The sequence below is a fragment of the Anopheles darlingi genome, chromosome 2 (genome assembly GCF_943734745.1).
Source record: "Anopheles darlingi chromosome 2, idAnoDarlMG_H_01, whole genome shotgun sequence".
In the NCBI taxonomy this organism is placed as follows: domain Eukaryota; kingdom Metazoa; phylum Arthropoda; class Insecta; order Diptera; family Culicidae; genus Anopheles; species Anopheles darlingi.
The window spans coordinates 34,074,403-34,085,002 of NC_064874.1; the positions used below are offsets into that span (position 1 = coordinate 34,074,403).

The 10,600-nt window shown below is 49.3% G+C and overlaps 1 protein-coding gene across 2 annotated transcripts in view; it reads right to left on the reverse strand.

Annotated features, from left to right (window-relative positions):
* LOC125949133 (choline O-acetyltransferase) overlaps positions 1–9,924 on the reverse strand; it is a 32,441-nt gene extending 22,517 nt beyond the window's left edge. The window contains exon 1 of one of the 2 annotated variants that reach the window (XM_049675883.1): positions 9,710–9,924. The gene's annotated coding sequence lies outside the window, so the exon portion shown is untranslated. The remainder of the gene's footprint in view (positions 1–9,709) is intronic. The other variant, XM_049675882.1, reaches the window with a different exon arrangement.
* Positions 9,925–10,600: the final 676 nt, after the last annotated feature.

Below are 10,600 nucleotides of genomic sequence, written 5' to 3' on the forward strand. Positions count from 1 at the left end.
TCGGAAGAAGAAGAAGGAAGAAGAAGGGAGGCGACATTAAAAAGCAAAGCTTGTCACGCCGACGTGTGCACTCAAGGGAATGCAGCCGTTCCCCTCCCCCCCCCCGGGGAATGCAAATAATTTTTCGCAAACATTTCATTCCCAAAAGAACTATCTTTGAGGGGTGCTTCGGGATGCTGCTGCATGATTCATGGACCGTTTGGAGGCACCGGCTTCGGCTCCGGCTTCTGCTGAATCATTTCTGATAATCAATCTGGGTCAAATTCTTGGCATCACTTCGAGGTGTCGCCCGGAATTGGTGCCCAGCAGTTCTGCCTTGCCTTGTGTTCCACTCCGCAGCACTCCGAGATGCGCTCGAAGGGTGGAATGTTTTATTCATACCATCCACCAATCGGAACTAATAATAAACCCGTACGTACGCCGTTCCAGGATGAACCTTCTGGCCTGGTGGTCGGAACTCGTCTCCATTAGAGGGCGAAGGTTGCTCGCCGCTCGTTTGCAACGCTTGTGCAAAGGGAGAGGTTCGCGCTGCTATCTTCATCAACGAGGGTGGCTGCTGCTTCTTCTGCGTTGGTCATGACTTTATTGGATGGTCCATCGGGCACCCTCCAAGCGCACGGAACCCCTGTCGGATGCTTGGATTCCTGCTCATTAAATCGTTTGTTTTGTTGTAACTCCATCAGTGGCAACATACCTCGCCCTGGGTTGGTTCATCTCGGTTGGTGCTAACACATTTTCTTTCGCTTATCCCGTTTCAGGCTTCCGATTCCGATCGAAACTGGGCGCGTAGGCCGCAGTGCAGTGCACGTGGAGCGAGGATTCGTTGATCGATATCGAAAGACGAATTAGTCTTCTTGCCTTGGACTGAAAGTCATCTGGACACATGCTGTGTGTGTGTGTGTGACGACGTCGGGATTACAACACGCGTTTTCTGGTGGACGTACCATGTGTAAGTCTCCCCTGCTTGCGGTTAGTACCCGATTCGCTTACTTTCATTTGACCATTTTTCTCTAATCAGATCCGATCAGGTGGTGCGGAGAGCGGAGCGGAGTGATTAATTGGAAACATCCAGCACACTAATGTAATCAGTCCGTACCGTATGAAAGTCCGTTGTGGTCGCTGCTAAGCCGAAGCCAACGCATCCTGGGCGGATGCGTGATTGGGACACTTTTACCGCACATCCCTTAATCGGCTTGGCAACCGATGTAAGGTTTCACTCCGTGTTCACGTATAGCAACCAACAACAAAACGGAACAGGAACAGTCTTTAAAACCCCGGGAATCGCCATCAGCGGCGACCAGTGCGGAGGAGAGCGATTGATACAAGTGGCGAATTATAGGCACCTTTCGTAATCCACCACTTCTGGAGCGACAGGACTCCGTTGGTCGACCGATAGAACTAGGACTAGCTGGGCCCCCGGGAAAAACCCCTTACGCGGAGACGTATTGTAGTAACCGGAACCACCTGCACTCGAAATGAGCAGCAATTCCCTGCTCAGGTTCAGTTCAATAGTTCAATTTCAAACCGGCTTGTTCCAGCCTCTTTTCATTATTTTGTAATCCTCAAGTACGGAGACGGAAAGCCGAAGCCGAACAGCCATTCATCAGGCCTCCCTCTCTCGGGGAATGGCTTCAAGGATGAGATGAGATGGGTTGGGAGGCGGCAAGCCTTCATCCTTCCCCTTCCAAAAACCCATCGTCAGACCCCCTCAAGCGAGAGGGAAGACACGACTCTTTGATCTCTGACGCACTTCTGCCGTGCGTTCGTGTTCGTGGTGAAGAGGATGGTCCTTGAAAGTGCTTCATGGTGCGCACGGTTTCCTCCGATTCTCTCGAGGGGATTTACACTCCGCTCCGCAAACCATCGTCGCCATTACATCCCTACGACCGTCAACGACAAACAAACCTGATGACGACCGGGAGCATCAGCAGCAGCAGCAGCAGCCCGAACCAAACCAAGCCAACCAGACCACCAGTCTCGAGTGGAGTAATTCTAGTGAAAATATTTGTTCAGAATTAAACCGGGTGTACGGCGGCCGGCACACGCACGGTTCTGTGACACACAGGGCAGCAGCTACCTGCCAGCCTTCCGCCTTGTCTTTAATCCAATTGTACATCGGACGGTAGGTATTGCTTTTTGGGGGAAACGCGACAACTGCGTGACCCTCGGTACACTTGACACTGTGTCTCACAGCGGTACCGCGGTTCTTTCGCTTTTAGATGCACGTTTTCCTGTGTGAAGGGCCGCGATACGCGCATTTTTAGCTCCATCCGTAACCGTGCGTCATCGTACCGACCTGGTCACGGTCATGAGCACGGCCATACCTAGCCATCGCGTATCGATCGATACCAGTTCCGCTTCTGGAAAAGCGTCCGGACCCAATTAGGATAATGAGCTCGTTGGAAAGTGTTGGAAACCTGGCCGGGTAAACCTGGAGGATGGTGAGTCAGGGTGGGTTGAGGTATTTGTGCAAGAGAGGTTTGTCTATGGGAGGGTGTGCTGCTTCTGCTGCTTGCAAAGTTGCAGCCGAAAGGGATGAAAATGGGGTGGTGCTCTGGTTCAATATTATCGTTACGCATTTATTCCGGTGGATTCATACGTTCAACTTCGGTAGCTTCTTTATACTAGGGACCTTTTTCTTTAAAATACTTCTTTCATACTTTCATTTACCTTTAACAGGGTGAATTTTTGAAATTAAAAGAAGAATAGAATAGACATTACTGTCTACTACAGCTATTGCTGCAACATAATGAAAATAGTGAGGCAAAACACTAAGGTCTTCATGAGATGAGATAAGAACAACGTTTTACAGTGACTTGAGTACCTGATATTGTGCTTTTGAGCTAATATTAGTTGATGATTCAGGTGTTTTCTGGTTCTTAATAGCAGAGAATTCGCCAAGCTATATCTTGAACATCCTGTAAATTGGTTTTCCGTATTGGATACAAAAAAAAATTGGACAAGTGACATGAAACTACAAAACGTTGAGAGATACTATTCCTCAAGGAGCTTGAGTTGATCGATTTTTTGCTTTCCTTCAAACATTTTTATGTACTTTCGGGAGGAGGAGACCAACGTTCTAGCCACCACCTTGCAAGAAATTGCATGAGCAGCTCCCACCAACACAACCAACTACGTTGAAATGACCTCCATAAATCTCCCTCTGCTGTTCCCTCGTGTTCCTGCAACATCAAAACCGCCTCCGCCTTTTTCTTGGGACCAGGTACAACACCGACCACGGTGACGATGCGTGACTCGGTTCGCTTCGGGCAATGTGGACGTATAAATAGTGAAAATCTACGAAACGCCACGCAAGCATTACGTCGAGACGACTCATTGCATGGTTATAGCCGGCGCTTTTTTTTTCTTTCCTCCCGTGTCCTTCCTATACCTCCTCGGGGAAAAAGACGGTGTGTGTGTGTGGGCCCAGGACGCAGTTCAAGCGCCGCACATTCTAGATTGCGTGTTGCAGCGTCATTACGGAGCAAGCTATTCGTCCTGCGAGAACGGTTTTGTACCGTTCTTAGAGACCACTTCAGTCTAACGGTGGGGTCCATACGACCGCCAGGACGTTGTTTTCTCTCTCTCTCTCTCTCTCTCTCTCTCTCTCTCTCTCTCTCTCTCTCTCTCTCTCTCCATCGATTATTCTCGACCACTCATGCGACCACCCAACCTCTTAATGGGCACTTGGGAACTGCTGAAACAATACGGAACAATCGGAACGACTACTTCGTTGCACCGGACCGCCACCACACGTCATTAGTTGTGGTGATGGCGACGACCACGAGTGTGGCATTATGTGAAGCGCAGCACAAATAGCGGCGAGCGGCGGCCAAGATATTTGCGTCATAATACAACACCCGTCCGAGAACGCTTGTACGTAGGCGTACAGGAAAACCGTGTCCTAGGAAAACTACCGGGCCAATGAATGTCATCCACACATTTCCTAGATTTTCCGGATCACCGAACATCAGGCTCACAACCTCCTTAATGTTTCCTGGCATAAGGTTCCCGGACAGAAGCTCCCCGGACAGATAGAAGTCCGACGAAACTTCCGATTGTTGTGCGTAACTTTCGCCTTTTGGGAGGGGGGACGTTTGGATAAGAAACCGACTCCACACAAACAAACAAACAAACGAAGCCAAGTTTGCCAAAACCCCGCATACACACCTCTCATTGTGGCTTCTCTGGTGTGCTCTTCATCCTTGTCTTTCTACCCCTTTTCTCCGTTCGACTCCACCTGACGAAAACTTTAGATTGGAGCTTCGCGAGAGTTTCGCGAGAGTTTTCTTTCCCGCGGCATCATGCTGCAAACCGCGATATCATGCGATGTTTTTCGGGCCGGGCCTGGCCTCGTTTGGTGAGGAAAATCGATTCCAATCTCTCGACGGGCAAACGAGCGAACAAACGAGAGTTTCGTCCCGCGTAAAAATGTTTTTCGCTTTTCGGGAAAATGGCGAAACGGTGAAAACTCCATCTCCGGTTTGCGACCCTTCGAGCAAACTGTGCTAAGGTGAGCTAAGGCTATCTCTCTGCCTGGCCTCTGCGGGGGTTGTTTCCACCCTCCTAGACGCGAAGACGCGTGGAAACCAACGGACGACTGACTGACGGAGTGACTGACGGAGGGTTGCAAGTTATGGTTGTGAATTATTTAACAACATTCGTGTGAATATTTTATGAGCAAAACATAAGGTAAATACGGGGCTCGTAGGACGCAACATCGGCAACTCTAGCCGAGGGCGAGGTGAGGCCTGTTCATGGAGTTTTCCTTCCATGGAGGGAAAATTCAACCCTCGTTTGCACGGAGCAGCATTTTCGTTGGCCCGGGGGGAGGCCACAGGTTTGTTGCTTTGCTGTTACCATGCTATCCTTCTCTCTCTCTTCTCTTCTTTCTCATTCTATTTCCCATTACCTATCCCTAGCCAAGCGTCTTGCACCCTCGTTCGTACCTAATCCCCCCGGGGGTACGTTTTCCAATTCAAGTGCAGACCCGGAATGTATAAAATTGTAATACAATTTCCATCTGCAATTGTGACTGACGATGACGATGACGTCCAGGATGGTGGTAGTCGTTGTCTGGACCATCAACACCATGGCCACCACCACGACTAGTATGCCGAGCGAATGTCGAGGAGGAGGAGAAGGAGAAGTTGGCCCGGAAATGGGTGCCCGGAACACAAACAACTGGCACGAAACACGAAGGGTGTGATTCTAATTTCCAACAGAACCATTTTCCACGGTCGCTGTGCTCCCAGTACCTGTACCTGCCCGGTGGCCCGGCAATGAGCTTTGACTCGACACGGGGGTGCAGCAGCGAGATTGTCAATCTCAAGCCTCAATCTCAAACCTTGGCACTTCGGCTTCGGTGCCGGTTAGTCATCGAATTTAAATATGATTTTCCAATGCTAATGTGCCGTGCCCGTGGACGTATAGACGTATATGGGGATAACCGCTAATCTACTTGAACGATATCCTATTGGCGGAGCAAACGTATCGGAAAATGGCGTTTTTTTTCTTCCGAAAATGGGATTACGATTCGGGAGATGGGATTTCGCTGCTCGAATGTTCGATCTCCTTTTCGTCCCTGTTCTAATCATATGAACAAGCTTGGAACGAACTGCTCTGTCCTATTGATCTAACATGATTTGGATCGTGAGTTTCGCTCAATGTGAGTAAGACATACAAATGACATTATTGTAGAGCTGCTTTTCTTTTCTTCAATAAGCCATTTGTAAGGTTAACAGAAAGTCATCATAATATTTACCAAATTTGTAGCTTTTCTGAACAAAATTTATTGAAATAATATATGGTACAATATGCCAGATTGTACCAGAAAAACGAAACGTTAATGCAAAATGTAATGAAACCTAATGGATCTTCGACGAACGATCTATATCGTTATTACTCCATTTCATAAATGAAAATTCTGCTCAACTGAAACACACACACCATTTTATAAATTTCCACCAAGCTGAAAGTGCTTTCAGCTTAATCCTCCCTCCAGCAGCGGCCGGTGGATCAGCGAACCATAGACCAACTAATGGACAACTTTTAGCGGACGCAGCAAATGCGTAAACCGTGTTATCGTTGCTCTGGCGTTGGTCTCTAGTGTATAGCTGATGAGCATCTCGTACCACAACCACCAGCAGCAGCAGTACCAGCAATAGCAGCTCCGCACAATCACTTCATTTACCTTCATTTGCCTCCGCGCAACAGCAGCCTCGGCAAAAGTTTTCCGTCGAATGTCGGGATAAAGCAATGCGCTCCCTGGAGTGTGGAAATTTTACGCAAAAAAAAAACGTATTGGTTTTCCAACCATCTCCACCTTTTTTGCCCATCCCTCCGATGGGAAGACCTCCATTAACACCCTGCATCAACGGTGTGTCCATCATCGTTCGCGCAGGTCATCGTGTCGCTGAATTGCCGTTTGGTGCTGGATGAAATTATGATTTTTATTGCATTTGCTCACCACCCACTACAACGCCTACATCATAACGCGTGCACGTGTGTGTGTGTGTGTGCCTCTAGTATCCTCCTGACCATGCTGATGGGCTTCTGGTATCGATGGTAGTATATATCTCCCCATCTCGGATCCGGCCATCTGGTACGGTTTCCACGGTTCGGCCACAACACCAACAATACACATTCACGAAACCCTTGGTGTGTGTTGGTCGGTCTGTATACCGGGCAGGAAGCAGTTGAGCAAACGTTGTAAAACATCCCCAGTTGTTTAGATAAGGCCGGTCGGCCAGTCAGCCAACCGGCCGGGATCCTGCGTTTGATGCAATCATAATAATACCCCGGGAAACTCGAACCGAAACCCGACGTCGGTCGGTATCTGGAAGGAAGCGGATGATTTCCGAACCGAGGCAATCGAGGGGAGAAGCACCGAGATGTCGGCAAATGGGCGAGGCGAGAGCGAGTGGCGTGATAAACGCAGGACGAATTGTGATGTCAAAACAAAGTATAATAGAAGGAATTATAATGATGAAATATCGTTCCTGTTCCGGCAACTCCACCGCCGTTGCCGCCATCGTCATCGTCTTTGGGCATTGTCTTGGGCAAAAAGGGTCCCCGAGTGTAACCGCTTCTGACACCAGAAGCAGAAAGCCGGAAGATATCTTGTTCTCCCGAGCCCCGGGGAATGGGGATTTAAAATAACAACTTCGCTAAAGCGTCGAATGGGTGGATGATGTCAAGCCTGGCTAAAGGCCAACTCCAGGAGGGGGGCGAGGACGATTGGGCCCTAATCATTGTCTCTGGCAGAGCGACAGAGAGAGGGTGACAGAAAAAGGGAAAGCGACACAGGGGGACGAAAAACGGAGCAAAACGAGCAACACGCGCTATAAGCTCCCCTCCCGCTTTTTACGGTGACGGCGATAGAGAGAGAGAGAGTATTCGTTTGCAGCACGTTGTTTGCCACACTTTACACACCTCACGGTCACCACGGTTGCGGCTTAAGGAGTGCCGCGGTGTCGTGGTTTGTGCGCAGTTCGTCGGCACGCCGGGGGTGGTGGGAACCAGCACTGATAGGACGTATTTTTGGAGAACAGGATTCATTTGGCATTACGCGCGTCTTATCGTGTTTTCCCTTTTGTTGGGCCAAAATCATTCTATGGTGCCGCACCATTGGACTTTGTTTTTAACAATAATGTGCAAAATAAGGGGGATATAAACTTTTGTTTTGAGTAACTTTTTCATCCAAAAAAACATAAATGGTTTATTAACTTACATTTTAAGTATGATTTCAGTTGAAGCATAAACGTCGGAAGTTCAAAGCAAAATAGGAGACTGTTTATTGCAGGAGTAAAGCAAAGGTTCACTAAAATTAAGTAGAAATCAATCAACGTTTTTTTAACGTTACTAAAAGAAACCTCTTTTTATTAATTGCATGTCAAACGCCATCGCCATAAAAAATGTTCCACAACAATTCACCTTCCTAACCACAAACGCACCTCGTGTTCGGTTCTGGAATGCGATCGATCGATGAACCGATCGATGGCTAAAATTGGATTCTAATTGTCCCCATTTCGTGCCGTCTACTATTTTTGCGGTTGCCTGCCATAAGCAGCATGGGAGCATGCTCACGCTGGTGTACGTGCTTGGCCGCCGCCGTTTATGCTACAAGGATTACAACGTTATATAAGGTGGACTAGCGCCGGTAGGACAGAGATAGAGAGACAGAGAGAGCGGGGAAGAGCACGAGTAGTATCCGCACGAGTCATGGTTTTGTACGGGATTTGCTATATTCATCCTCTTGTTGGAAAAATGTTTTCCCTCAGAATTGTCACACCACTTTGGTCGACGGTTTCACACATACGTTGTGGATTGTTTTCCATGGATTTCCAGAGAAAGAGATGGAAATGGCCTCCTTTTCTCCTTGAATGTGGTGAATTGGGGGGTTGCCGAATCGGACGGAAACACACCTGTACCAACACACACACACTTAGTCACCTGTCCCTTGATGGTATCCTGGATTACTACTACACTGACAGCTCCCTTTTTTGGGCTCTCTCTCTCTCGCTCCGCGCTCAACGCTCGGAAGGCTCTTTCCACAGCGAACTTTCGGTTACTCCCCGCCATTAAGAACAGCGCATTTCGTGCACAAACGTGCCCCTCGGAACCGAACTACTACAGGTGCGAGTGGAGAGCTTTCCGAGCGAGAATGAGAATGACGAGCTTTCAGCTGGTAGACTCACCGTTACCGTGTTTGCGTTAACGTTCGTTGGGGTTGTTGGTGGTGGTGGAGGAGAAACAGGAGAAATATTTTCTTCGCCGCCGCCGCCATTTTGTTAATAGATAGACTGATTGTGTTTCAACGCGGTGCTCGCGTTGAACCAAATTCACGGATGGTTTTATCGACGAGTAAGTATTACCACCAACTGTGGCCACCGATTACAATACACTGAGCTGACTGAGCGTTCAGATTCGATTAACTTATTCATTCACTTCATTCCTTCATTACAGACACTACTGGGAGCTTCTAGCCAGCCAAGTAGAGGGCCGCTTTTGATCGTCCTAATAGCATTAAGAACGTTTTCTTTCGCCACAACGAACCACCATCGATGGAAAGAGGAAGACGCCCATCAACCGAACGTGAGGGAGAAACAATTTGATTAGGGCATTAAGAAATCTTGCTGCTACCTCTACAGCCCTCCCAACCCCGCTAGTTCCTGCTATAATTTGTCAAAGGCCCATCCAAGAAAGTATGAGCTCCTTCGCCCCACCGCCAGAAGTACCGGGGAAGGTAGAACCTCAATCTAATTACGTAATTGTTTCAAGGCAGGAGCGCGCGCGCGTCGCGGCCTCCCGTCCTACTCCACCTATAATCGACCGTTTGTGGTCGTCATCAGACACTGCGGTGGGTGCCGGTGGCAGGCAAGTACAGAAACCGAAGAAACGGAACCAGAACAGAAGACAAACGAACTGAAGCGAACGAACGAACGAACGAACTAACAAACTATCGTTCTAAGGGTGGGTTTCGGAAAGGGGGAGCTGGACGCTGGACACGCTATCTCACGGTGGGATAAGAGGAAGGGGAGGGGAAACTAGTTCCGGAATAATTTTTCTTTTTTTCTGGCTTTTTTTTTAGCGAAAACATCGGAAACTGTTCGATTCGGGCTCGGAATTGGGGTTGAAAAGGGGAAGAGTTGGCGGATGTGTGTCTGGTGTTGATGCCCTGCCTCTCTCCACATCCCCGTGTGCCTACCTGTATCCGGTATCGACACGCTGGTCAGCCGGTTCGAGAGGAATCCACGGATGTTGGTGACCACCTTCTGGGGCGAACCGGTGGCCCCGAACAGCGAGCTGCCGAGCTTGGAGAGCAGCGCGTTCGATTCACCCGTACCGCTGCTACCGCCGCCGCCGCCGCCGCCGCTCTGGTTCCCGCTACTGGTACTGTCGCCGGATGCCGCCACGGTCACGAACGTTTAGCTTTTGCGGTGCTCGGATTTGCTTGCACTCGACGATGTGACACTCGCGATCAATCGAATCGAATCGATCGACACACGCACACACCGTTGGACACTGGGAGCACCTTCGCCGCCACCGATCACCTCGGGACACTTTGCCGCCGACCTGTACCCTCGCCCTTTCCTCTCTCTCTCTCTACCGGCCCGGGGGGGAGGGTGTATGTGTGTGTGTATGTGTGCTGGTTGGAGTTGATGTTGTTGAAAACCACAGGCCAAACACCGAGGAGTCCTTTCCTTTCCTTTCCGTTGCTTTGCCTTTTAGTGCTTGGAAAATCGGGGGAACCCGATTTTTTCCCTGGAGCCTGGATTCGCCTACTCACTCACTCGGATACACCTCCCTCCCACACTGGCGAGGGAAGCACCCCAACCACACGCGCTCACTCACGCACGCACGCACGCACGCACGCACACACAAACACACGTTAGCCTGGAGCGGGGAACATGAAACTTGAAATTAATATTTCCAGCCAAAAGTCGTCTATCGATTATTTGGATTAATTGTTCCAAAACAAAGTTGGCGAGTTTAAGGAAAACGGAAATCGATCAAAGGAAATCGAAGACAAACGAGCGCTACACGCTTCTGGTGAGTTCACTGTCACTACTTTGCACGGAAAATCACGGAATCGTGA